Source organism: Scyliorhinus canicula, chromosome 4 (assembly GCF_902713615.1).
Source record: "Scyliorhinus canicula chromosome 4, sScyCan1.1, whole genome shotgun sequence".
Lineage (NCBI taxonomy): Eukaryota > Metazoa > Chordata > Chondrichthyes > Carcharhiniformes > Scyliorhinidae > Scyliorhinus > Scyliorhinus canicula.
In genome coordinates, this window is record NC_052149.1 from 239033703 (window position 1) to 239058586 (window position 24884).

Here is a 24884-nt window from a genome sequence, read left to right on the forward strand (position 1 = left end):
AACCTGTATCTGTGACCTCTCGTTCTAACAAAGTTATGGTGCTACTTCTCCCTCTGTGTACCTGAACAGGCTGAAACTGAGTTTCAGTTTTATCTGGTTAGAGAATGTGGGCGACACTATCTAAAGATGTAGTGGGCTCTCTGTGGGTTACCAGTGGGCATGAACAATATTTAATTTTTAATTAATAATCTTTATTGTCAAAAGTAGGCTGACATTAACACTGCAATGAAGTTACTGTGGAAAGCCCCTCGTCGCCACATTCCGGCACCTGTTCAGGTACACAGAGGGAGAATTCAGAATATCCAATTCACCAAACAAGCTCATCTTTCAGGACTTGTGGGAGGAAACCGGAGCCCCCGGAGGAAACCCACGCAGACACGGGGAGAACGTGTAGACTCCGCACACACAGTGACCCAAGCCGGGAATCGAACCTGGGACCCTGCCGCTGTGAAGCAACAGTGCTAACCACGTGTTACCGTGCTGCCCATATTGGTGAGCCAGGTGATTTGAATTTGCTTGCCTGATTTCCCACTGTCTCCTTCCCTAATTTTCCACTTCCTTCCTCCACCAGGGTCTACCTGAGTACCCCTCGTGGCACTGCAGATGCCTGAAGTTAAAGTCCACCCGGTCAGCCACCCAGTGAAAACAACAGACTTCAGTGACACAGCGAAATGAGGTGCTCGGCCCAATATTGGGTGTGCCTCAGGCTTATTATTGATCCTTGCGCCTGGTTTGCAAAGGTGAGACTCAAATCCCAGCGTGTTCTGCAGCAGCGGAGGTTCCCATCATTGGCAGGTGGTAATGATTCTGGCCTCTGGTTGTTCGCACCCTCCGTTGCTGGGGAACCTGGGGTGGTGGGGGTGATGGTGGGGGGAGGGGTGAGTAGAGTGGGGGGGGGGGGGCATTGGTGGGACCAGAAGATGACGCCAGTAGGAGTGGCCGGCAAGTCCCACCCATTACTTTCTGAGACCTGTCAATGTGATTTGAGTGAAGCAGTACTAACTGCTTCTACCATCAGGGGCCTGTCCTACAGAGTGACCACAGGGGTCATGCTTCTGTAGATTAGCCAGGCCCACCACCATCCCGCCCCGGCCTTCAAGCACATGCAATGTCTGCCAATTCTAATATCTTGGACAATGTTTCTCAGCTTATTTATGGTTTAATATGTTGCTGGGTTTTCTTTTTTGGTTTCCTTGTGTGAGGCAGCCAGCGGTGCAAAAGGGTTTGTTGGTAAATTAAGAAAATAACACGTGCACGGTATGATGATCGGTAGAGAGATCTTTGGTCGAAATGGGAGCTAACCTGACAGAATAATGCCCTGAGATTAGAGGGCTGTCCTGTGAGGAGACTTTGAGTAGACAGGGCCAAGAAGGATGAGATGTTCTCTCATGGAAATGACAGAGACCAGGCATTGGTCAAGTTCCCAACTCCACAAACATATCTCCATTAAGGATGCCTCCGCCCACCATATTGTCATTCCGGGGGGACAGGGACCGGATTGAAATGGGCTGCAGCCTCTGGAGGCAGCCCCAAGACAATGATGGAGATAAGTGGATAGTGAGGCTGGCAAGCTACAAGACCCGTCTCCATTTATTGGGACATCAGCCTAGTTGTCATAATGCAGGTCAGGCCTTAAATCCTCAAACTTCAGCTCTTTATACTCTCCTACCGCCTCCATGCATCCTCACACCCCATTCCTTCTTCATGCCACATGTACCCCATTCCCTCTCCATGTCCCATATCTCCAATACCCCCTCAGGTTGGCTGGCCTGCATGACGTGGCAGCTTGATCTTGCAGGGCGGCGGAGGGGAAAGAGTGCGTCTCTTAGAGACGCCGGCCCGACGATCGGTGGGCACCGATCGCGGGCCAGTCCCCTCACGAGCACGCCCGTGGTGCTCGATCCACTCTCCGACCCCCACAGGCCCCACACTTACCAGTCACGGCTGTTCACGCCGGCAGCGACCAGGTGTCGTTGCCGCCGGCATGAACCCGTCAGGGTCGTCAGGCCGCTCGGCCCATCCGGAGGGGGTGGGAGAATCGCGGGTGGTGCCAGGGCGATGTGGGTGATTCACCCAGCCCATCTCCCATGCCCCCTCTATTCCCCCTCAAACCCCCATTCCTTTTCTAACACCCCAATGTGCCCTTCATATCCTACCTCTGAGTATTCTCTTTGTGGAGAACTATTTTGCCATTCGCAAATCTGGCAAATCTTGGAAATAATCCTGAAAATGTTAGTCAACGTGTTCTTTGAAGTAAATTATTCAATTTATAATCTGCTGTAGCACGATGGTTAGCACAGTTGCCTCACAGCGCCTGGGTCCGAGGTTCGATTCCCAGCTTGGGTCACTGTCTGTGCGGAGTCTGCACATTCCCCCCATGTCTGCATGGGTTTCCTCCGGGTGCTCCGGTTTCTTCCCACAGGTCCCAAAAGAGGGCTTTTCAGGTGATTTGGACATTCTGAATTCTCCTTCTGTGTACCCAAACAGGCGCCTGAGTGTGGCGACTAGGGGCTTTTCACAGTAACTTCATTGCAGTGTTAATATAAACCTGCTTGTGACACTAATGAAGATTATTACCTCTTAAACGTGTCAATCAACAGCATTCATGGTATTAATAACAGAAGCTTTTATCTATGGCAGACCTCTTACACTGGAGCAAATAAGCACACAAGCAGTGAAAATAACTGGGTTAGGCGGTGTCACAGTGGTATTGTCACCGGAGTACTAATCCACGGACCCAGGGTAATGATCTGGGCTTCAAATCCTATCATGGCAGATGGTGAAATTTGAATCTGAATAAAATCTGAAATTAAACGTCTAATAATGACCGTGAAACCATTGTCGATTGACATTAAAAATAAACATCTGATTCACCAATGTCTTTTGGGGAAGGAAATCTGCCTCCCTTATCTGGTCTGGCCGACATGTGACTCCAGATCAACAGCAACGTGGTTGTCTCTTAAAATACCCTCTGTTCAAGGGCAATTAGGGATGGGCAATAAATCCTGGACCCACCAGTGTTGTCAAGATCCCATGAATAAATTGAAAGAAAATTCTTCAAAGCAAAAACGAATTGCAACAAGGTGACAGTGATGTAAATCAAACCAATAAACATTGCCCGTTGAGATCTAAGTATGGTCGCCATTTTTGGAGCTTGAGTTCTCCTTTGGTACACGACTGTTCCACTAAATTCATGTTGTGGGGGCAAGGGGTGGGGGTACGGGTGGGGGTGAGGGGGGGAATGAGGTTGAAAAGTCCAATCCCGCAATGGTGCCAGGGAGGGTGGAAGTTGTTCTGCATGCTGATGGACTACCAGTGGTTAAAGTAGTCAGTCTAACTCCAAGATAACCCGCACCTTCCAGTCTAAGGGAACTAAGGGAGAGGGGACACACGGTAGGAGGAAAAGACAGTTGAGGTCATTGATCAGCCAGGACCTCATTGAGTGGCAGAGCAGGCCCAAGACTCTATGACTTACCCCTGCTTCACTTCCCTATATTCCATGGAAGCCCCTCATTGCCTCTCGATTGCAATGACATTTTTTGTCTGTTCCTCATCACACTCCAAGTAACTTGCTGATTAAATAGAGGAGTTTACAGTGCGTAATACAGAAAAAAATAATGTTCAATTACACCGGAAAACAAGTCATGGAAAAGAAAATCAATGGAATCAGCTGACAATGATAATCTGTACTAATATAAATTGTTTTATTAAAGTATACATCTCCTGATGACTCGGTTGGTCATCATCCTGCCCAGTGTGAAAACTAAGCAACAGCGATTAAGATGAAACTGGCTTCAATTTGCAGTTTGTGCTGTATTGAGCAAACTAAAGTTGACCTCAGTGTCGACATAGCAGCTCCCAGCGGCTGAATCTCTCCAAAGTGCCATTTTTAATTATCAACCACATAAGATGTGAAATAATGCAATTAGAACACTTGCAATGTAGCCCACATCAATAATCTCAAATTATATTATTGGTGGTTATGATAATTTAGTGGTAGAGTTACTGGACTAGCTAATTGTTAACTATGGCTCAATAGGTAGCAGTCCCACTGTTTAATTAGAAGGTTATGGGTTCAACCCTCACCCCAGGATGTCCGTAGACAGATCCAGGCTGACTTTCTCTGAAATATTGAGGGATCTGGACTGTTGGCAATGCCGGCTTTCAAATAAGAAATGAATCTGCTCTTTCAGTTGGATGTAGAAGATAGTGGGCAACATGGTGGCACTGCTCCCTAACAGCGCCAGGGACCCGGGTTCAATTCCAGCCTGGGTGCACGTTCTCCCCGTGTCTACATGCGTTTCCTCCGGGTGCTCCAGTTAGATGGATTGGCCATGATCAATTGCCCCTGAGTGTCCAGGGATGTGTAGGTTAGGTAAAGGAGTTATTGGAATAGAGCGGGGAAGTGGGCTTGAGTGGAGTGAAGGGTCGGTGCAGACTTGATGGACTGAATGTTCTTGTTCTGCACTGTAGGGATTCTAAGATCCCAGGGTGCTGTTTTGAATTTGAACAGGAGAGTTCTCCCTGGTGTTCCGACTGATATTCATCCTTCAATCAACATCACAAGAGCAGGCGGGCTTCTCTCAGCCTGGGGCTGGGCAGGAGAATCGGCGCTACCGTCGCGTTATCGCACCACGCCGCCCCGACGCCGGGACACGATTTTCCGCTCTGCCCCCCCCCCCCGGCGATTCTCGGCCCGGGATGGGCCGAGCGGCCGCAACAAAAAACCCGAGTCCCACCGGCGCCATCCACACCGGCTCTCAGCTGGCAAGACACAGGCATTGGAGTGTCCGGGGGAGGGGGGTGAAGGGGGTCCGACCCCAGGGTGCCTCCCCTGTGGCCTGGCCCACGATCGTGGGCTGGCCTCTCAGGCTGGGAGCTTCCATTTTTCCACACCGGCCTCTGTAGCCCGATGCCATGTTGTGTCAGGGCCGGGGTGGAGAAGGGAGCCACTGTGCATGCGCGTGTTGGTGCCGGTGCCACCGTGCATGCCACATTGGTGCCGGTGCCACTGCGCATCCGCGGACCCCACGGTGCCCAGTTAACGCCGGGTTCAGCAGCTGGAGCGGCGAGGGTCGCTCCAGTGCCATGCTGGCTCCCTGTAGGGGCCAGAATTGCTGATCCTGAGGCCGTGTTGACGCCGTCGGGAATACGCGACGGTGTTTACGACGGCGTCGACGCTTAACCACAGGATCAGAGAATCCTGCCCAGGATGCCTGGTAATTATCGCGTTGCCATTTGTGGGAGCTTGCTGTGCACATATTGGCTGATGTATTTCCGACATCACAACAGCTTCAAAAAATAGTTAATTGGCTGCCAACTGCTTTGGGATGTCCAAAAGTGAAAGTTACTGATAAAGGATGACAGGCTGGAGGTTACTTTATTTTATAATAAATCATTTAGATTTTTTTGCCCTAGTTTAGTACGTGGGAGCTTTGAAAGTCTTTTATGATGAACTCTGTCACCATCAATTGTCAAGGGTGTGATGTGAAAATATTAATTAATTGCCCCTGTGGAGGGCATTAGATAGACAATGAAATCTGTCAAGATTCACCTTTACTTGACTACCAGAAGCAATCTGCAACTTAATTATCAATCCGTAGAAACGGTTATATATAGTACATCCTGACTAATAACAGTCTTCCTGTGCTTTTATTCAGTCAGAGCTAATGACAACATACGGCACAGAGTTCACACATGTGTTGACAAAGGCTACCAAAGATAACCTCAATAAAAAGAGAAAAAGAATAATAAAAAGAATAATAAAAAGAACAATAAAAAGAAAAAGCTGCAGATGTTCAGCCCTTTCTCATACGTTGAGTAAGCACATTGCAAACCTCTGGAGACAACAGTCGTGTTCGCTGGGGCCATGGGCTGGATTCTCTGCTGAAGGAAGGTTTCCTGCAGCACCGCCCCCCCCCCCCCCCCCCCCCCCCCCCCCACTCAGCCAGCTCACCCCACTTTCATTTTCCTGACCACTGTCCCCGGACTAGTGTGCGGTGGGAATCCCATCCATCTCCAGGTGGAGGTCCCGCCTCACAGAGTTGTTGGCCAATTGGTGACCCTGTGGCCCGCTGGTTTTGGTGAGTGCTGCTGGGAATGCAGGAGTCTGGGAGGCAGGGGAGTCGTAGATGCCCCCTTTTGTAGGCCACAGACGAGTCCGAATTGAGAAGGTGAAAGAAAACTAGGTTTATTGCGGAGCAATTATAATTACAATAGACATCAGATCCCAGCCGGCCTCACATCTTTGCTACTCTGTCAGTTCCATATCTGGCTGTCTTTATATGGAACTTAATCCTTAATGTTCTCGAGCTCCCCGCCCCATTAGCTAGATAGAGAAATACAGCACAGAACAGGCCCTTCGGCCCACGATGTTGTGCCGAACTTTTGTCCAAGGTTAATCATACATCATAGAATTTTGGACACTAAGGGCAATTTATCATGGCCAAATCCACCCAACCTGAACATCTTTGGACTGTAGGAGGAAACCGGAGCACCCGGAGGAAACCCACGCACACACGGGGAGGATGTGCAGACTCCACACAGACAGTGATCCAAGCCGGGATTCGAACCTTGGACCCTGGAGCTGTGAAGCAATTGTGCTATCCACAATGCTACCATGCTGCCCTTAAGAACAAATTAATCTACACTCCATTATTCTACCATAATCCATGTAACTATCTAATAGCCGCTTGAAGGTCCCGAACGTTTCCGACTCAACTACTTCCACAGGCAGTGCATTCCATGCCCCCACTACTCTCTGGGTAAATAACCTACCTCTGACATCCCCCCTATATCTTCCACCATTTACCTTAAATTTATGTCCCCTTGTAATGGTTTGTTCAACCCGGAGAAAAAGTCTCTGACTGTCTACTCTATCTATTCCCCTGATCATCTTATAAACCTCTATCAAGTCACCCCTTACCCTTCTCCGTTCTAATGAGAAAAGGCCTAGCACCCTCAATCTTTCCTACTCTCCATTCCAGACAACATCCTGGTAAATCTCCTTTGCACCTTTTCCAAAACTTCCACATCCTTCCTAAAATGAGGTGACCAGAACTGCACACAGTACTCCAAATGTGGCTTACCAAGGTTTTGTACAGCTGCATCATCATCTCACGGCTCTTAAATTCAATCCCTCTGCTAATGAATGCTAGCACACCATAGGCCTTCTTCACAGCTCTATCCACTTGAGTGGCAACTTTTAAGGATCTATGAACATAGACCCCAAGATCTCTCTGCTCTTCTACATTGCCAAGAACCCTACCGTTAACCCTGTATTCCGCATTCATATTTGTCCTTCCAAAATGGACAACTTCACATTTGTCAGAGTTAAACTCCATCTGCCACTTCTCTGCCCAGCTCTGCATCCTATCTATGTCTCTTTGCAGCTGACAACAGCCCTCCTCACTATCCACAACTCCACCAATCTTCGTATCATCTGCAAATTTACTGACCCACCCTTCAACTCCCTCATCCAAGTCATTAATGAAAATCACAAACAGCAGAGGACCCAGAACTGATCCCTGCGGTACGCCACTGGCAACTGGGCTCCAGGCTGAATATTTGCCATCCACCACCACTCTCTGAACTTCTATCAGTTAGCCAGTTCATTATCCAACTGGCCAAATTTCCCACTATCCCATGCCTCCTTACTTTCTGCATAAGCCTACCATGGGGAACCTTATCAAATGCCTTACTAAAATCCATGTACACTGCATCCACTGCTTTACCTTCATCCACATGCTTGGTCACCTCCTCAAAGAAGTCAATAAGACTTGTAAGGCAAGACCTACCCCTCACAAATCCGTGCTGACTATCCCTAATCAAGCAGTGTCTTTCCAGATGCTCAGAAATCCTATCCCTCAGTACCCTTTCCATTACTTTGCCTACCACCGAAGTAAGACTAACCGGCCTGTAATTCCCAGGGTTATCCCTATTCCCTTTTTTGAACAGGGGCACAACATTTGCCACTCTCCAATCCCCTGGTACCACCCCGTTGACAGTGAGGACGAAAAGATCATTGCCAATAGCTCTGCAATTTCATTTCTTGCTTCCCATAGAATCCTTGGATATATCCCGTCAGGCCCGGGAGACTTGTCTATCCTCAGGTTTTTCAAAATGCCCAACACATCTTCCTTCCTAACAAGTATCTCCTCGAGCTTACCAGTCTGTTTCACACTGTCCTCTCCAACAATATGGCCCCTCTCGTTTGTTAACACTGAAGAAAAGTACTCGTTCAAGACCTCTCCTATCTCTGTGTAACGTGTGGAACATTCCGATGCACCTTCTGTCACACTGAGGTGGAAGAGGATGAATTTGCGTTACCAAAGAAAGATGCCAGAACTCTGTTGGCAAGATTTAATGAACAGATTGAACCAATCTATGCTCTATTGCGAGGAACTGAAGATGTTAATTTGGCCTATGAAATCTTAAAACCAGAATCAACAGAAATTCTATTGCTCAGGGCAAGGTTAGCTTGTGTTCTTTTTGGTTTTACATTTTTATCCTACAAAGCGATGTGTCAGGCAGGTTGGTTCGATGTGGACTGCACTCGATGCAGGGAAGCTAGAAACAGACGTCTAACACTGGAGAAGATCCAACACTGTTTTATTCAATGATAGAACTAATATACATATTCAGCTGTGGGTCGACACTGTACTGAACTGACTGGAGACCTAGTAGTAGCCTGACCAGACTTACTAGCTCCCGCATGGTATTTGCACTGACTAGCTCGTGGACTCTGACTGTCTCAGTGGCTGGGTCCAGAGAGAGCGGGAAACCTAGTGCCCTCTGGCTTTATAGTGGTAGTGTCCTGTCTGGTGATTGGCCGCACTGTGTTGTGTGCTTACTGGTCATCCTGTGTGTCAATCACTGCCTGTCTGCACCTCATTATATACATGGGTGGATATTATGACACAAACTAGAAAAGTAAAAAAAAACGTAGCTATGTCATTAGTAGTATAAGTTTGTAAAAGGTGAATTTTAGGCAGCTTTTCCTTTATTTATGAAGAATGTACTTTGGGCTTACCTTCCCAATTGAAGCTTACTTAGAATCTCAGGATAAACTTGAATCCTACTCCTAGCACAACTTATGAAAACCGCAAGATAAAAATGGCAAAGAAACGAATTTCAGCCTAAACAGTTCTCTTTATGAGACTTACTTTGGCTGTTATCATCATTCTGTTTTGGTATTTTCTTTTTGAATTGATAATGTGTTCATTTCTAATTTGAATGTTTCAGTGAGTTCATAGCAGTAGGTCGAAATTATTTAATAAATCTTTATTTTTTTTTAATGGGAGATAGTGTCTAATCACTTCAATTGGGTTCAAGTCCCATTCCAGGGCTTAGGACAAATATCAATGCTAACAATCCACTGCAGTACTGAGGGAATGCTGCCCTACTGCAGGTGATACTTTTTAGTTAGGACAATAAACCGGGACCGCCATCTGCTGCTTCACGGCTCCGAGGACCCGGGTTCGACCCAGGCTCCAGGTCACTGTCCATGTGGAGTTTACACATTCTCACCGTGTCTACGTGGGTCGCACCCCCATAACCCAAAAAGATATGCAGGGTAGGTGAACTGATCACACTAAAATTTGGGGGGAAAAAATTAGATACTCTAAATTTATAAATTAATTAATTAATTAATTAAGGAATTTGGTCATTGTGTGAAATCAAAGTTTTATCAGCATGTGAGCAGATAAGCAGTTTGACTAAATACTACCAACAATTAACTTGCATAACTCGGCTATTAATCTATTATATTGAGCAGAATTGATTACAAAAGTAAGGAGGTTCTGCTTCAGTTGTACAGAGCATGGGTGACAGCAAATCTAGAGTATTGTGTACAGTAAGTCCCCTTATTTAAGGAAAGAAGTAAACGAGTTAGAAGCAGTTCAAAGAAGGTTTATTAGACTGCCAGGAATGGGCGGGTTGTCTTTTGAGGAAAGGTTGGAGAGGTTAGGTTTTTTCCACTAGAACAGTGATAGACAACCTAGGCTAGTGAATGGGTTACATGAGTGATCACCTTCACCTCCATGGGCTGCAAGATTGAAATCGGGCTTGCCGACTAACCGTGACCCGATGAATAAGATTGAATACACAAAATACGCTTGGTACTACAGTAATTACTTCCACTCTCTGCTTTGTTGAATATTTCATAACGAGTTTTAGCAAATGTGTAATCATTCATATATTAATAGAACTGTCATCAACTTGAACTGGTAAGAACAAAATAAATATTTACGCCTTGGAAGCAGAGGAAACGTATGGCTCTCACAGTCAATGTTGTGAGCAATCAGCATGCCCCTCACTTCAATTGCCCTTGCTTTATGTCCGTATCACTTTGGTCATACCAGCAGGAGAAAAACTGCATGGATGGAAATCAGCAGTATGTGGCAACACTGCGCATGGACAACAGTCAACAAAACGTCCCAACTCAGAACCCAAATGGACCATATCTGGCCCCAGGGCTGCAGATTACACTAGAGTTTAGAGGTTTGAGAGGCAACTTGATTGAAACCTTTAAGATCCTGAGGGGTATTGACGGGGTGGACTTGGAGAGAATGTTTCCTCTTGTCGGAGAATCTAGAACTAGGGGGTCACTGTTTAAAAATAAGTGATCTCTTATTTAAGACAGAAATTAGGAGAACGGTTTTCTCTGTGGGTTGTGAGTGTCTGGAACTCTCTTCCTCAAAAGGCAGTGAAAGCAGAGTATTTGAATATTTTTAAGGTACAGCTAAATAGATTCTTTATTAACAAAGAGGTGAAATGTTAATAGGGGTAGGCGGGAATGATCTTATTGAATGGTGGAGCAAAGAAAGGGGCCGAGTGGTCTACTCCTGGTTTACATGTAGTTGGATGAACTCTGAAATCAGCATGGTAGCATTGTGGATAGCACAATTGCTTCACAGCTCCATGGTCCCAGGTTCGATTCCGGCTTGGGTCACTGTCTGTGCAGAGTCGGCACATCCTACCCCGTGTGTGCGTGGGTTTCCTCCGGGTGCTCCGGTTTCCTCCCACAGTCCAAAGATGTGCAGGTTAGGTGGATTGGCCATGATAAATTGCCCTTAGTGTCCAAAATTGCCCTTAGTGTTCGGTGGGGTTACTGGGTTATGGGGATAGGGTGGAGGTGTTAACCTTGGGTAGGGTTCTCTTTCCAAGAGCCGGTGCAGACCCGATGGGACGAATGGCCTCCTTCTGCACTGTAAATTCTATGATAATCTATGATAATCTTCAGACTCAATACATAATCTCCCGCTACTGTCCTTGATCGGACCGAACCTCGCTCTAGTCATTCTCATATTTCTCACATGTCTGTAAAAGGCCTTGGGGTTTTCCTTGATCCTACCCGCCAAAGATTTTTCATGCCCTCTCTTAGCTCTCCTAATCCCTTTCTTCAGTTCCCTCCTGGCTATCTTGTATCCCTCCAGCGCCCTGTCTGAATCTTGTTTCCTCAGCCTTACATAAGTCTCTTTCTATCACTTACCCTGGTTCATTACCAAGTACCAAATCCAATATGGCCTCCCCCCTGGTCAGGCAATCTACATACTGTGTTAGAAAAGCTTCCTGGACACACTGCACAAACACCACCCCATCCAAACTATTTGATCTAAAGAGTTTCCACTCAATATTTGGGAAGTTGAAGTCACCCATGATTACTACTCTGTGACTTCTGCGCCTTTCCAAAATCTGTTTCCCAATCTGTTCCTCCACATCTCTGCTGCTATTGGGGGGCCTATAGAAAACTCCTAACAAGGAGACTGCTCCTTTCCAATTTCTGTTTTTTTTAATAAACAATTTTATTGAGGTAGTTTTTGGCTTTGTAAACAGTTACAGACATCAACAGAAAGAAAGCAAAAAAGGCAAAAATGTGCAAACATCCGCGTACATTCAATACTTCAATCGTAACATACTGCACAAGCCCACTCCTCTCCCACCGGTACTACCCGCCATTTTATCCCTCCTACTCTACTCTAATCTACCCCCCCCCCCCCCCCGCACCCCCCCCCCCCCCCCCCCCCGCCCCCCGCTGACGCTCACTCTCCCGCAAAGAAGTCAATAAATGGTTGCCACCTCCGGACGAACCCCTGTACAGATCCCCTCAAGGCGAACTTAATTTTTTCCATACCCAGGAAACTCGACATGTCCGCAAGCCACAACTCAGTCTTCGGGGGCTTTGAGTCCCTCCATGCCAATAGTATTCGTCGCCGGGCTATCAGGGAAGCAAAGGCCAAAACATCAGCCTCTTTCTCCCCCTGGACTCCCGGGTCTTCCGAAACCCCACAAATTGCCACCCCTGAACCCATCGCCACCCTTGTTTTTAGCACCCGGGACATGACGCCCGCAAATCCCTCCCAGTACCCCCTAAGCTTAGGGCATACCCAAAACATGTGAATGTGGTTCACTGGTCCTCCCGCGCACCTAGCGCATTTGTCCGCTATCCCAATGAATTTGCTCATCCGAGCCACCGTCATGTGGGCCCGGTGAACGACCTTAAATTGAATCAGCCCGATCCTGGCACATGTCGCGGTCGAATTTACCCTACTCAGGGCCTCTACCTACAGCCCGTCCTCCATTTCCCCGCCTAGCTCCTCCTCCCATTTAAGTTTCAGTTCCTCGGTCTGGGACCCTTCCTCCCTCATGAGCACCTTATAAATATCAGAGACTCTACCCTCCCCCTCTTCCCCCCTAGAGACTATTCTGTCTTGGATCCCCATTGGCGGGAGGCGTGGGAAAGATGGGACATGTCTACGAACAAAGTCCCGCAACTGTAGGTACCTAAAATCATTTCCCCTTACCAGCCCAAATTTCTCCTCCAAGCTCCTCAAACTCGCAAAGCTCCATTCCAGGAACATATCACCCACCCTTCCCACCCCCGCCCGCCACCATACTCGGAACCCCCCATCCATACTCCCGGGGACAAACCGATGGTTGTCGCAGATTGGCGCCTAAACCGACGCCCCCGTCTCCCCTACATGCCTCTCCACTGGCCCCATATCCGCAGGGTCACCACCACTACCGGGCTGGTGGAGTACCTGGCCGGCGACAGCGGTAACCAGGGCTGCCAAGCTGGAGACCCTGCACGAAGCCGCTTCCACCCGCTCCCAGATAGACCCCGTACTGACCATCCACTTCCTTATCATAGTGATGTTGGCCGCCAAGTAATAATTAATCAGACTCGGCAAAGCCAGCCCTCCCTCGCTGCGGTTCCTCTCCAGCATCGCCTTCTTCACCCGCGGGGATTTTCCCGCCCAGACAATGCTCATGATCATCCTGTTAACTCTTTTGAAGAAGGACTGTGGAACAAAGATCGGGATGCACTGAAAAACAAACAGAAATCTAGGGAGGATTGTCATCTTTACAGTCTGCACCCTCCCTGCCAGCGACAGTGGGAGTGCATCCCATCTCCGAAACTCTCCCTTCATTTGCTCCACCACCCTGGCCAAATTTAACTTGTGCAGCCTGCCCCAGTCTCGTGCCACCTGGATTCCCAAAGACCGGAAATTTTCCTCAACCTGCCTAAACGGTAGCCCTCTCAATCTGTTCTCCTGGCCCCTTGCCTGTACCACAAACATTTGGCCGTATTTAATTTGTATCCTGAAAACTGGCCAAACTTCCTCAACATTCCCAGTATACTTCCCATCCCGGCCACTGGGTCCGACACGTACAGGAGCAGGTCGTCTGCGTAAAGAGAGACCCTATGTTCTACCCCACCCCTCACCATCCACTTCCATCCCTCTGCGGCTCTCAGTGCAATCGCCAGCGGCTCTATGGACAGCGCAAACAGCAGCGGGGAGAGCGGGCAGCCCTGTCTGGTCCCTCGGTACAGCCTAAAGTTCTCCGACACTTCTCTGTTAGTCCTGACGCTGGCCCTCGGGGCCTGATATAATAATCTGATCCAATCCACCAGTCCCTCCCCGAACCCAAACCGTCCGAGCACCTCCCATAGATAGACCCACTCCACCCGGTCAAAGGCCTTCTCGGCGTCCATCGCCACCACTACCTCCACCTCCCTACCCAACGGGGGCATTATTATCACATTAAGTAATCTTCTCAGGTTGGCCGCCAGCTGCCTACCTTTCACGGACCCAGTTTGGTCCTCCCCAATCACCTCCGGTACGCAGTCCTCCATTCTAACCGCCAGTACCTTTACCAGGAGCTTGGTGTCAACATTAATCAGGGAGATTGGCCTATAGGACCCGCACGCCTCCGGGTCTTTACCCCGCTTCAATATCAGTGATATAGTGGCTTGTGACATTGCCGGCGGCAGGGTCCCTCTGTCCCTTGCCGCGTTGAAAACCCTCGCCAAGACCGGGCCCACCAGCTCAGAAATCGTCCTATAGAACAGGGTCGCCGCTGAGACCTCCCCCGTGTCATTCATCTGCAAGTAATTTCGCATACACCTCCAAAGCCTCTCACAGATCCCCTCCTCCGGCAGCAGTCCCACGTCTAGCCTCCATTGCGGGCGTTGGTAGCTCGCTCCCCCGATCTGCAGGTCTACCCAGTGCGGGGCATGGTCTGAGATAGTAATTGCCGAATATTCTGTGTTCTTTACCTCCCCTATACAATCCCTGCTTAGTACGAAGAAATCTATCCTAGAATATACTTTATGGACGTGCGAGTAAAACGAGTAGCCCCTTCCTGTCGGCTGTCTGGCTCTCCAGGGGTCCACTGCCCCCATTTGCTCCATAAACCCTTTCAGCTCCCTTGCCATTGCTGGAAGTCTGCCCGTTCTGGGACACGACCGATCCAAAGCCGGGTAAAGGACCATGTTAAAGTCCCCCCCCCCCCATTATTAGCCTGCGAGAGTCCAGGTCCGGGATCTTCCCCAGCACTCTTTTAATGAAGTCCACGTCATCCCAGTTCAGGGCATATATATTCACCAGCACCACTCTCCTACCCTCCAGTCTGCCCCGTACCATCAGGTATCTGTGTTGCACGTTTTACTATGGGCGTAAAACGCGTTTATTGGGGTGTATTAACTTCCAAGTGCTTAACACCACTAGGCTCTGTCGTATGTATTTATTCAGCTTTAGGAGTCGCCAGTTGCCGTATAGACAACGTCACTAGTATTCCAAGGTCAAGTTCAAAGTAATAAAGACGATACACCGATTAGTAAGGTCCAAACGATAATATTTATTATACAGTAATAATAAATATTCATGCACACACTAAGAGACTAAGCTATGACTAAACTAAGCAAACAGAATACTTATCTAACAGGAACAGGCAAGGTCAGGGAGCGAGGCCTTCGTCCTGGTCTTGGGCTGCAACCTTCAGCAAGCGTTCTGGTCACTGGGGGTTCTAGCGGGCTTAGTTCGCGTAGCGAGCGTCGTACTGGCACTTACGGTTCGGCGGCTGGTGCTCAACGGCTGGAGTCAGTGGATCTTCAAAGTCGTGGTCAGAGCCGGAGCACGGAAAAACAGACCGGACAACACGAGGTCCCTATCTTTTATAGGGGTTCCATTGTCCTTCCCTCTTCTTGGGCGGGCTCTACCTATTGGATCAATTTCTTATCGATACTGGATTAATTCCCCAATGCGAGGGGGTCTCCGTGATGGAGGGGGCGTTTCTTATGCCCTTTTGTTTGGAGGTTTCTGGTGCCTCGATGTCTGGGCCTTGATTAGAATGTGTCCATTCAGAATCAAATGTATCTATTGTGTGGGTGTTCAGGTCTGATTGCCTCATTAGCATGCAAAGCGTTTTGCCATTTGCACCTAGCTAAGGTCTTTTCACCTGAGCCCAAACTGGTTTCTGCTGCTGCAGAATGCAAACTGCTCTTTGCAGACTGCTGTTCTGGCTAAACTGTCTGTTTCCCAGCAGTCTTAGCGCTTGACCTATTTTGTAGCTCAGCATCCATTTTAGGTGGCTACATCTGCCCCCCCTGTCTGCGGCTATGCCCTCCGCATCAAATTGCACCCGCTTGTTGATCATGATTGCCACCCCCCTGGACTTCGAGTCCAAGTCCGAGTGGAAGACCTGGCTAATCCAGCCCTTCCTTAGTCTGGTCTGGTCAGACACTTTCAGATGTGTCTCCTGCAACATAATTACGTCCGCCCTCAGAGCCCGCAAGTGCGCGAACACCCGCGCCCTCTTAACCGGCCTATTCAGTCCCCTGACGTTCCAGGTGATCAGCCTGTTCGGGGGTCACAACCCCCCCCCCATGCTGGTCAGCCATAGCCTTTCTTGATCCGGCCCCCGGCCCGTGCGTCGCGCCATTCCTGGCCCGCCCGTTGGCTGCCTCCACCCTCGACCTCCTTTCCAGTGCCTATTTCAAGTCCCTCCCATGTCAGCAGAACAACCCCACCCCCCTAACAACATCCCCCGATACCCCCACCCCTGCCCTCCACTGGCTGTGATCTCCCTCCCCCCCACACCCGACTCCCTTGACTAGCCAATCTGCTAGCCCGGTGACTCAACACTCCGGCGCCTTCCTGTCTCATTCCCATTGTTTCCCCGTCCTCCTCCCCACTCCCCGGCGCCCCATCCCCCTCTCCAACCCACTGGAGCAAACTCACTGGCACAGGAAGGCATGGACATCAACAAAACAAAAACCAAAAAAAAAAAACCCCAACCCACGTCCTTGGCCCCCCTTGCTGACCAGCCCCCCTTTGTTAATGTGCCGGCTCCAGTGTCCTGCGCGAGCTGCACAAAAAGTACAAATCCGCCCAAAAAGGAAAAAACAGAAAAAAGAGGAAAAAACAAAAACATAAGAGAAAAAACAAAAAAAAACCCAAACCAATGTCCATGAACAAAGGAAAGAGTCCCAAATGTTCCGCTTGGCACCTTTGACCCAGCAAACCGTTGACCAGCAGTCCAGGCCATTCGGCCTACCTTCCTACGGTAATCCTCGGGCACTAATTCGCGTCCGTCGGGCTTCTTTTCGGGACCAGCCCCTGATCCCTCGCAACTCCTTTCCTATTTCTATTTCTGACTTCAACCCATACTACCTCAGTAGGCAGATCCTCCTCGAACTGCCTTTCTGCAGCTGTTATACTATCTCTAATTAACAATGCCACACCCCCACCTCTTTTACCATCCTCCCTAATCTTGTTGAAACATCTATAACCAGGAACCGCCAACAACCATTTCTGCCCCTCTTCTATCCAGGTTTCCGTGATGGCCACCATATCGTAGTCCCAAGTACCGACCCATGCCTTAAGTTCACCCACCTTATTCCTGATGCTTCTTGGGTTGAAGTATACACACTTCAACCCATCTCATTCCCTGCAAGTACTCTCCTTTGTCAGTGTTACCTTCCCCACTGCGTCATTACGTGCTTTGGCGTCCTGAATATCGGCTTCCTTAGTTGCTGGACTACAAATCCGGTTCCCATTCCCCTGCCAAATTAGTTTAAACCCTCCCGAAGACTACTAGAAAACCTCCCTCCCAGGATATTGGTGCCCCTCTGGTTCAGATGCAACCCATCCTGCTTGTACAGGTCCCACCTTCCCCAGAATGTGCTCCAATTATCCAAATATCTGAAGCCCTCCCTCCTATACCATTCCTGCAGCCACATGTTCAACTGCACTCTCTCACTATTCCTAGCCTCGCTATCACGTGGCACCGGCAACAAACCAGAGTTGACAACTAGCGGGGGGAAGCTGATTGCTCCAGCTCCGTAAGTCTCGTGCAGATTATAACATCCCTCCCCAAAGTCTGAAGCCACTTCAGAAGATTGCGGAGTAAGAGGGCTCCAGACTCTCTTCGCCCGTGGCTGTGCTTCCAGCACGTGGGGCGCTGGATCAGGCGGCGTATATGTGGACCATGAAAACCCCTTTGGTGCGGAACGCGGTGGTGGATCTGTTGCTTGAGGCTGTTGCACTGCTTTTTCCCCATCGGAGACCTCTGACACCTGGGTCTCCATTTCAGAATCCATATCTGTGACCTCTCTCATTTTGACGTCCTGACGTTCTTGGGGTGATGCTCTAGCCTTGGCTGGCATCGGAGTTGGTTTGAATGTAATTTTCCTCTCCCGAGGAACTTTTCGTAAAACTGGTCTTCTGGGCCTTATGTAGCCGGCGTGTTTTTTCATGATGCGACCTTGTGTCTGAAGCTGATATTATACCGGCCTCATCTAGCGGGCGATTGTTCCTGAAATTCACTGGGCGCTATCTGCAAAGTTGCGAACATAGACTACGTGAACTTGTCGAAACATTGTGTGTGATTCTTGTCTAACTGGGCCACCCTCTTGATGCTCCTGGCTGCAGTGTACTTTCCTGCCAATATCAAGGAAGGTAAGACGAAAACAGGCTTGTAGCCTCCGGCCCATTAGAAATTCAGCCGCTGCTACCCCGGTCATGGCATGCGGAGGGTCCAATAGCAGAACGAGAATCAGGCCAGTCAATGTGTCCATTGACAACAATGGCTGCTTTTTCACCCTTGTTTGAATGTCTGTACTGCCCTGTTTGCCAGCCCATTGGAAACTGGGTGATAGGGGGCACGGTAGCATAGTGGTTAGCATAATTGCTTCACAACTCCAGGGTCCCAGGTTCGATTCCCGGCTTGGGTCACTGTCTGTGTGGAGTCTGCATGTTCTCCCCGTGTGTGCGTGGGTTTCCTCTGCGTGCTCCGGTTTCTTCCCACAGTCCAATGATGTGCAGGTTAGGTGGATTGGCCATGCTAAACTGCCCTTAGTGTCCAAAATTGCCCTTAGTGTTTGGTGGGGTTGCTGGGTTATGGGGATAGTGTGGAGATGTGGACTTGGGTAGGGTGCTCTTTCCAAGAGCCGGTGCAGACTCGATGGGCTGAATGGCCTCCTTCTGCACTGCAAATTCTATGATTTGCCTTCGTGAATCCTGGGATTTCCTCACTGGAAAAAGACATTCTATTGTCGGTAACTAATAAAAGCCTCTGACCCTGAGTACAATCTCAGGGCCAGATGCCGGCTGTTTCTCACTGAGATGAGAAGGAATTTCTTCACTCAGAAGATTGTGAATCTTTGGAATTCTCTATCCCAGGTAGCTGAGGATATTAAAAAAAAAGGGGCTGGATTCACCATCCCGCCGGCTCTGTTTCGCCGGCTGGTCAGTGGGGTTTCCCATTGTGGGCAGCCCCATGCCATCGGGAAACCCCCCCCCGGGGTGACGGTAAAATGGAGCATCCCGCCGGCGGAGAATACAGACCGTTTTCTCTTCCCGATTTTCTGCCTGTGAGAATTCTTCAACGTGATTGGCCACTTAGTCTGCCTGTCGACATTACTGACAATGAACATCAGAGTTCCCACGTGGCTGGTGTTGCGATGGCGTTAGATTGGTAAAGGCAAAGTCCATATCATGGAACCTGTCATCTCTTTGTTGGCAGCTTGCATCCAAGTCAGGAGTAAGCGGCCAACCGCAGAGTCATTGAGACCTTTAGTTTATGCTCACTTGCAAGTTGCAAAGAAAAATATGTTGGCATGAAGATTGCTGAAGAGACTGTGGAAGCAAATTTAAAAAAGGAAATTGTTAAATATTTGAAGGGGAACGTTTTGCAGGGCCATGGGGAAACAGCAGGGGGGCAGTGCGACTAATTGGATAGCTCTTTCAAACGACCAGCATTGATACAATGGGTCCAATAATGTCCTGCTGTGCTGTGGGATTGTATGATTTTGTGATTCTTAGACAGAATGCAGAAGAATTGCCTGCCTATTGTGTATGATGCAATCTTAACTTCCAAGCTACAGCATCGAAGGAGATGAATGTCGACAATCTATTTCCTTGGAAAAGTGACTGACCTACGGATGATTGTTTACATCAATGGTTTTTCCCAGTTTGTTTTCCCGATAGGATGTGATCACTTAGCTTATCCACAATTATGGATGGCGCAGTGGTTAACATTGCTGCCTCACGGCGCTGAGGACCCGGGTTCGATAGCAGCCCCGGGTCACTGTCCGTGTGCAGTTTGCACGTTCCCCCCTTGGCTGTGTGGGTCTCACCCCCACAACCCAAAGATGTGCAGGGTAGGTGGATTGGCCACGCTAAATTGCCCTTTAATTGGAAAAAATGAATTGGGTACTCTAAATTTCAAAAGAGCTCATCCACAATTATAACTGGGGATGTTTCGTCCTTTCAAAAAGGTGGTTCCAATGATCAGATAAGGGATTCTCCACCGGTGGGGTCTTCTGCCCCATTGGCAGCGCACCCAGGCCGGGCGTTTCACGACGGGGTGGGGTGGCCCACCATGGGGAAACCCCATTGGCCGGCTGTGGGAACAGAGAATCCCGCTGCCGGGCCGCCTGCGCCGCGCAGGAAAACGAGGCTGGCGGGACGGAGAATCCCATTGCCTTTGAAAGGAAATCAGCTTGCTTTGGAACACAAAAATCAGCCACTGTCTCCTTAAATTTGTCTTTAAATGCCAAGAAGCAGCAGAGAAGATGGTGATTTTGTGTGCAGCAGATGGACGTTCTCCATGCAAACGTAATGGGATCACTTCCAATAGTATCAGGTTTTACGTTCCTGCACATGTTGTGTCGAGTGCAAAACAAATGCACAGGCCACTGATGTCTCGGAGCCTGTGAGCAAGTCAATTGCTTGATCGGAGTGGATCTGAATGAAGACTGATCCAGAATGTAATGAGATGCAATGCAGGCGAGCACAGGATGTACTACCATCCAAAGGCCCAGGAAAAAATATTTGCGGACTTGTTTGCCATGGCCATCAACACATCTCTCAAAACACTTCAGTATTTGGTGTCGCACTGTTATAATGACTGTCAATGCGTTGACAATTATGTTAATACCAGTGACTGGGGTGTGAGGGATGAAGGGAAAGCCTTTCTGGAGCCTTGTTATGTTCTTGGAACACCACCAAGTGCTTCACGACCATAACTTTCTGAGAGTGATCATGTTGTTATGTAAGCAGACATGGCAACTTGCCATAGAATTCCTACAGAGGCCATTCAGCCCATCGAGTCTGCACCGACCCTCTGAAAGAGCACCCTGCCCAGGCCCACTCCCCTGCTCATAATCTTTTAACCCCACCTAACCGTTGGACACTATGGGGCAATTTAGCATGGCCAATACATCTAACCTGCACATCTTTGGACCGTGGGAGGAAACTGGAGCACCCGGAGGAAACCCACGCAGAGAAAGTGCAAACGCCCCACACACACACACACACACACACACACACACACACACAGTCTCCCAAGACCAGCATTGAACCCGGGTGCTGTGAAGCCGTATGTTCACCACTGTGCCACTGTACCGCCCTGAATTGAACAAGAAAAGATACAGTTAGGAATGGGTTAATCAGGCTGACTTGAAGGGTGTTATTGTAGTCACTGACAAAGTAATAATTAAAAGTTTCACCTAGTGAAATAGCAATGAGTATAAAAACCATCCATGGGATAGCTATGTAGGGAAATGTGATTTTACCTCTTAAATGTGGGGGATCGAGAATTATGATTAACATAATTTTGCAGGAGTAAAGACTCTATGGGCAGGAAGAATCTACTTTGATGAAAGTAGAAATTTCAGATGTATTGTATTATCGGTGTGTGGTGCAGTAAGGGTTAAAAGGCTGGATTAGAGTGTGTTTGTCTGCTGCAGTCACGTTTACAAAAAATAATTCCTGGTTCAAAAGGCCACTCTGGGAGCCAGAGGTGCAATTAAAAAAATGGAACTTGGATTTTTGTTTGTATTAAGAGGGTTCCTGTGGAATAGATAATTAGATACCTTTGTGTTCAGTTAGTAAATTGACGTAACTAATGGGAGGAGGTGGAGCACCAGGCATTTTAGCAAAGAACCAGAGATTGTTTGGTTGGTTCTTGGAAATCAAACCATGAAGACAGTTTCTGAAGACTTCAGCTAGAGATCCTGCATTGTTCACACATGATTCAGGTCTATCTCTTATCTCAAAGAATATGTCTTCAGCAAATATGCCTGAGTCTGCTATGCGGATTTGAAAGTGATTAAGAGCTGAGGTGGTTTTGCTGTTTGAGTGAGTGTTAAGATAACAGTTAAGGGTTATTGTGTCACTGTATTGAGCAGTATTGTTTAAGGGGTGATTGTAAACTATTTCTCGTCTGACGTTAAAGATATTTTAGTACTGTGTTAAGAATAATATTAGAATCGGTTATTAAGGAGGAAATAGTAGTGCATTTGGAAAGTCAGAATCTGTTCAAGTAGAGTCAGCTTGAAGGAGAAATCATGTCTGACATATTTACTGGAGTTCTTTCAGAAGGTATCCTCCAGCTAGATAGGGGCGAACCAGTCGATGTTGTATATTCGGATTTTCAAAATAATTAGGTGCTGCACAGACGCAATGGAAGATCATGGTGTTAGAGGTAATATTCTGGCACGGATAGAGAATTGGTTAACTAACAGGAAGCAGTGAGTAGCGATGAGGGTCTTTCCCAGGTTGGAGAGCAGTAAGCAGTGGAGTGCCACAGGGATCAGTGCTGCGACCGAACCAACAGTGTATCCTGTGGCCACATTTATGTGTGGTACAAAGGTGTAAAGAGAATAGAAATAGTTTACAGAGAGATGCTGACAGGTTAGGTGAATGGGCAGAAAATTGACAAATGGAATTCAATGTGGGAAAATGTTCATTTTGGAAGAAAGAATAAGAAGGCGGGTTATTATTTAAATGGAGAGAAACTGCAGAAAGCTGGAGCACAAAGGGACTTGGGGGGGTCCTTGTTCGCGAAACCCAGAAAGTTAGCACACAGGTGCAGAAGGGAATAGTGAAGGTAAATGGAATGCTGGCTTTTGTTTAAAGGGGGCTGGAGTATAAAAGTTAAGGGGTGTTCATGGAAAGGTTCAAGGTACTAGTGAGGCCACATTTATAATCATTAGGGGCAGTACAGAGACGATTTACTCGGATGATCCTGGGTATGATGGGACTGCCATGTGAGGAAAGATTAAACAGGGTGAGTTTGCATTCCTTGGAGTCCAGGAGAAAGAGAGGTGATATTATTAAAACATATAAGATTCTTAGGGGGTTCGACTGGGTAAATGTTGGGGGGGAAGTTTCCACTCATGGGATAGTGTAGGACCGGAGGACATAGACACAGAATAATCCATAGAATCCCTACAATGTAGAATGAGGTCATTCACCCCCTCAAGTCTGCACCGACACTCTGAAAGAGCACCCTACCTCGGCCCACTCCCTCACCCCATCTCTGCAACTCTGTAACCCCACCTTACCTGCACATCTTTGGACACTAAGGGGCAATTGTGTAGCGTGGCCAATGCACCTAATCTGCACATCTTTGGACTATGGGAGGAAACCGGAGCACCCGGAGAAAATCCACGCACACACGGGGAGAACGTGCAGACTCCGCACAGACAGTGAACATAGGCCAGGATTGAACCCGCGTCCATGGTACTGTGCTAACCACTGTGCCACCATGCTTCGAGGAAGAATTTCTTCTCCCAAAGAGTGGTGCATCTTTGGAATTCTTCACCACAGCAAGTTGTGGAAGCTGAGTCCTTGAACATTTTGAATCTGTTGGGGAATTGAGGGTCGTGCGAGAAGGCAGGAAAGCGATTTAGTCAGTGTTGGATCAGCCATGATTCTATTAAATGGCGGAGCAGGCTTAATGGGCTGAATGGCCTCCTCCTGTTCCTATTTCTTTTGGTCTTCTGGTCAGTAAACCAAACACTCTATTGAGATTGTTAAATAAAACAATTTCAATTAAATCATCCAATTCCCCCTCAGGTGGAGGGGGGGGAGGGGGGGGAGGGGGGGGAGGGGGGGGGAGGGGGGAGAGGAGGGGGGAGGGGAGGGGGGGAGGGGGGGAAGGGGGGAGAGGGGGGGAGGGGGGAGGGGGGGAGGGGGGGCGGGAGGGGGGGAGGAGGGGGGGAGGGGGAGGGGGGGAGGGGGGGGAAGGGGGGAGAGGGGGGGGAGGGGGGGAGGGGGGGCGGGAGGGGGGGAGGGGGTGGAGGGGGGGAGGGGGGGAGGGGGAGGAAGGGGAGGGGGGGAGGGGGGGGAGGGGGGAGGGGAGGAGGGGGGGAGGGGGGAGGGGGGGGAGGGGAGGGGGGGGAGGGGGGGGAGCAACGCTGCCACTTCTGAATAATGTGGAGTTTGATGAAGGCAAAGTCAGAGTGCGTTGCTGGAGCTCCCTTTGGAGGAACGGGCTGTAATGATTATGCTTGAATCTTCACCGGCCTTGACCTTGTGCAGCTGCGTGGAAAAAAGGGAGTACAAATTCAAGTTCCTGGATCTGGAACGTTACAATGAGGGGGCGAGCAGGGGATGGATTCACATCCCCAGGGAAAAGGAGATGGAAACTGAAAGGTTTTCAGACGTAGCTGCAAGGTCACAACACAGTCGCATCAGCTGTGAACGATACAAATTGTGAAACTTGTGGGGAGGGGATTCTGCGTTTCAGAGACTCAGGAAGATTCTCCGTCGGCGGGGTTTTGCGTTCCGCCGACAGCGGACCCACGCCCCCGGTTTCCCGGCTCTGTGGGGATGGCCATAATGGGAAAACCCATTGGCGGGTGGCGGAAATGAAGAATCCAGCTTCCGGCGCAGGTGCGCCGCCCAGGAAAACGCGGTTGGCAGAGCGGAGAATCCCGGCATGAGCGTTGCCGCCGGTACTGAATCGGTGGACCTTCTATGACAACTAAATTGGTGCCAGTCCCGGAGCAACTCGTGGTCTGATAATGGGCTAGCACCGGTGCCACGTGTACCCCGAGCGGTTCGAAAGGAAAATGGTGTCCAATTCGTCGGTCTTAGGATTGCCAGCCAAGAGGCTGACAAGCTGCAGCCGCATATCAGCACTCCACTCCCCAAACACACTCATCCCAGCCAACAGGATGGCAGCAGAAAGGTTGGCACCCTGGCTCGCGAGCGCAGAGCTTCCGACCCTGCTGGATGCCATGGAGAGGCAGGCCATCCTGGATGAGGTACACCGAGGGATGGGTGTGAGTGCGCAGGAAGGGTGGTCAT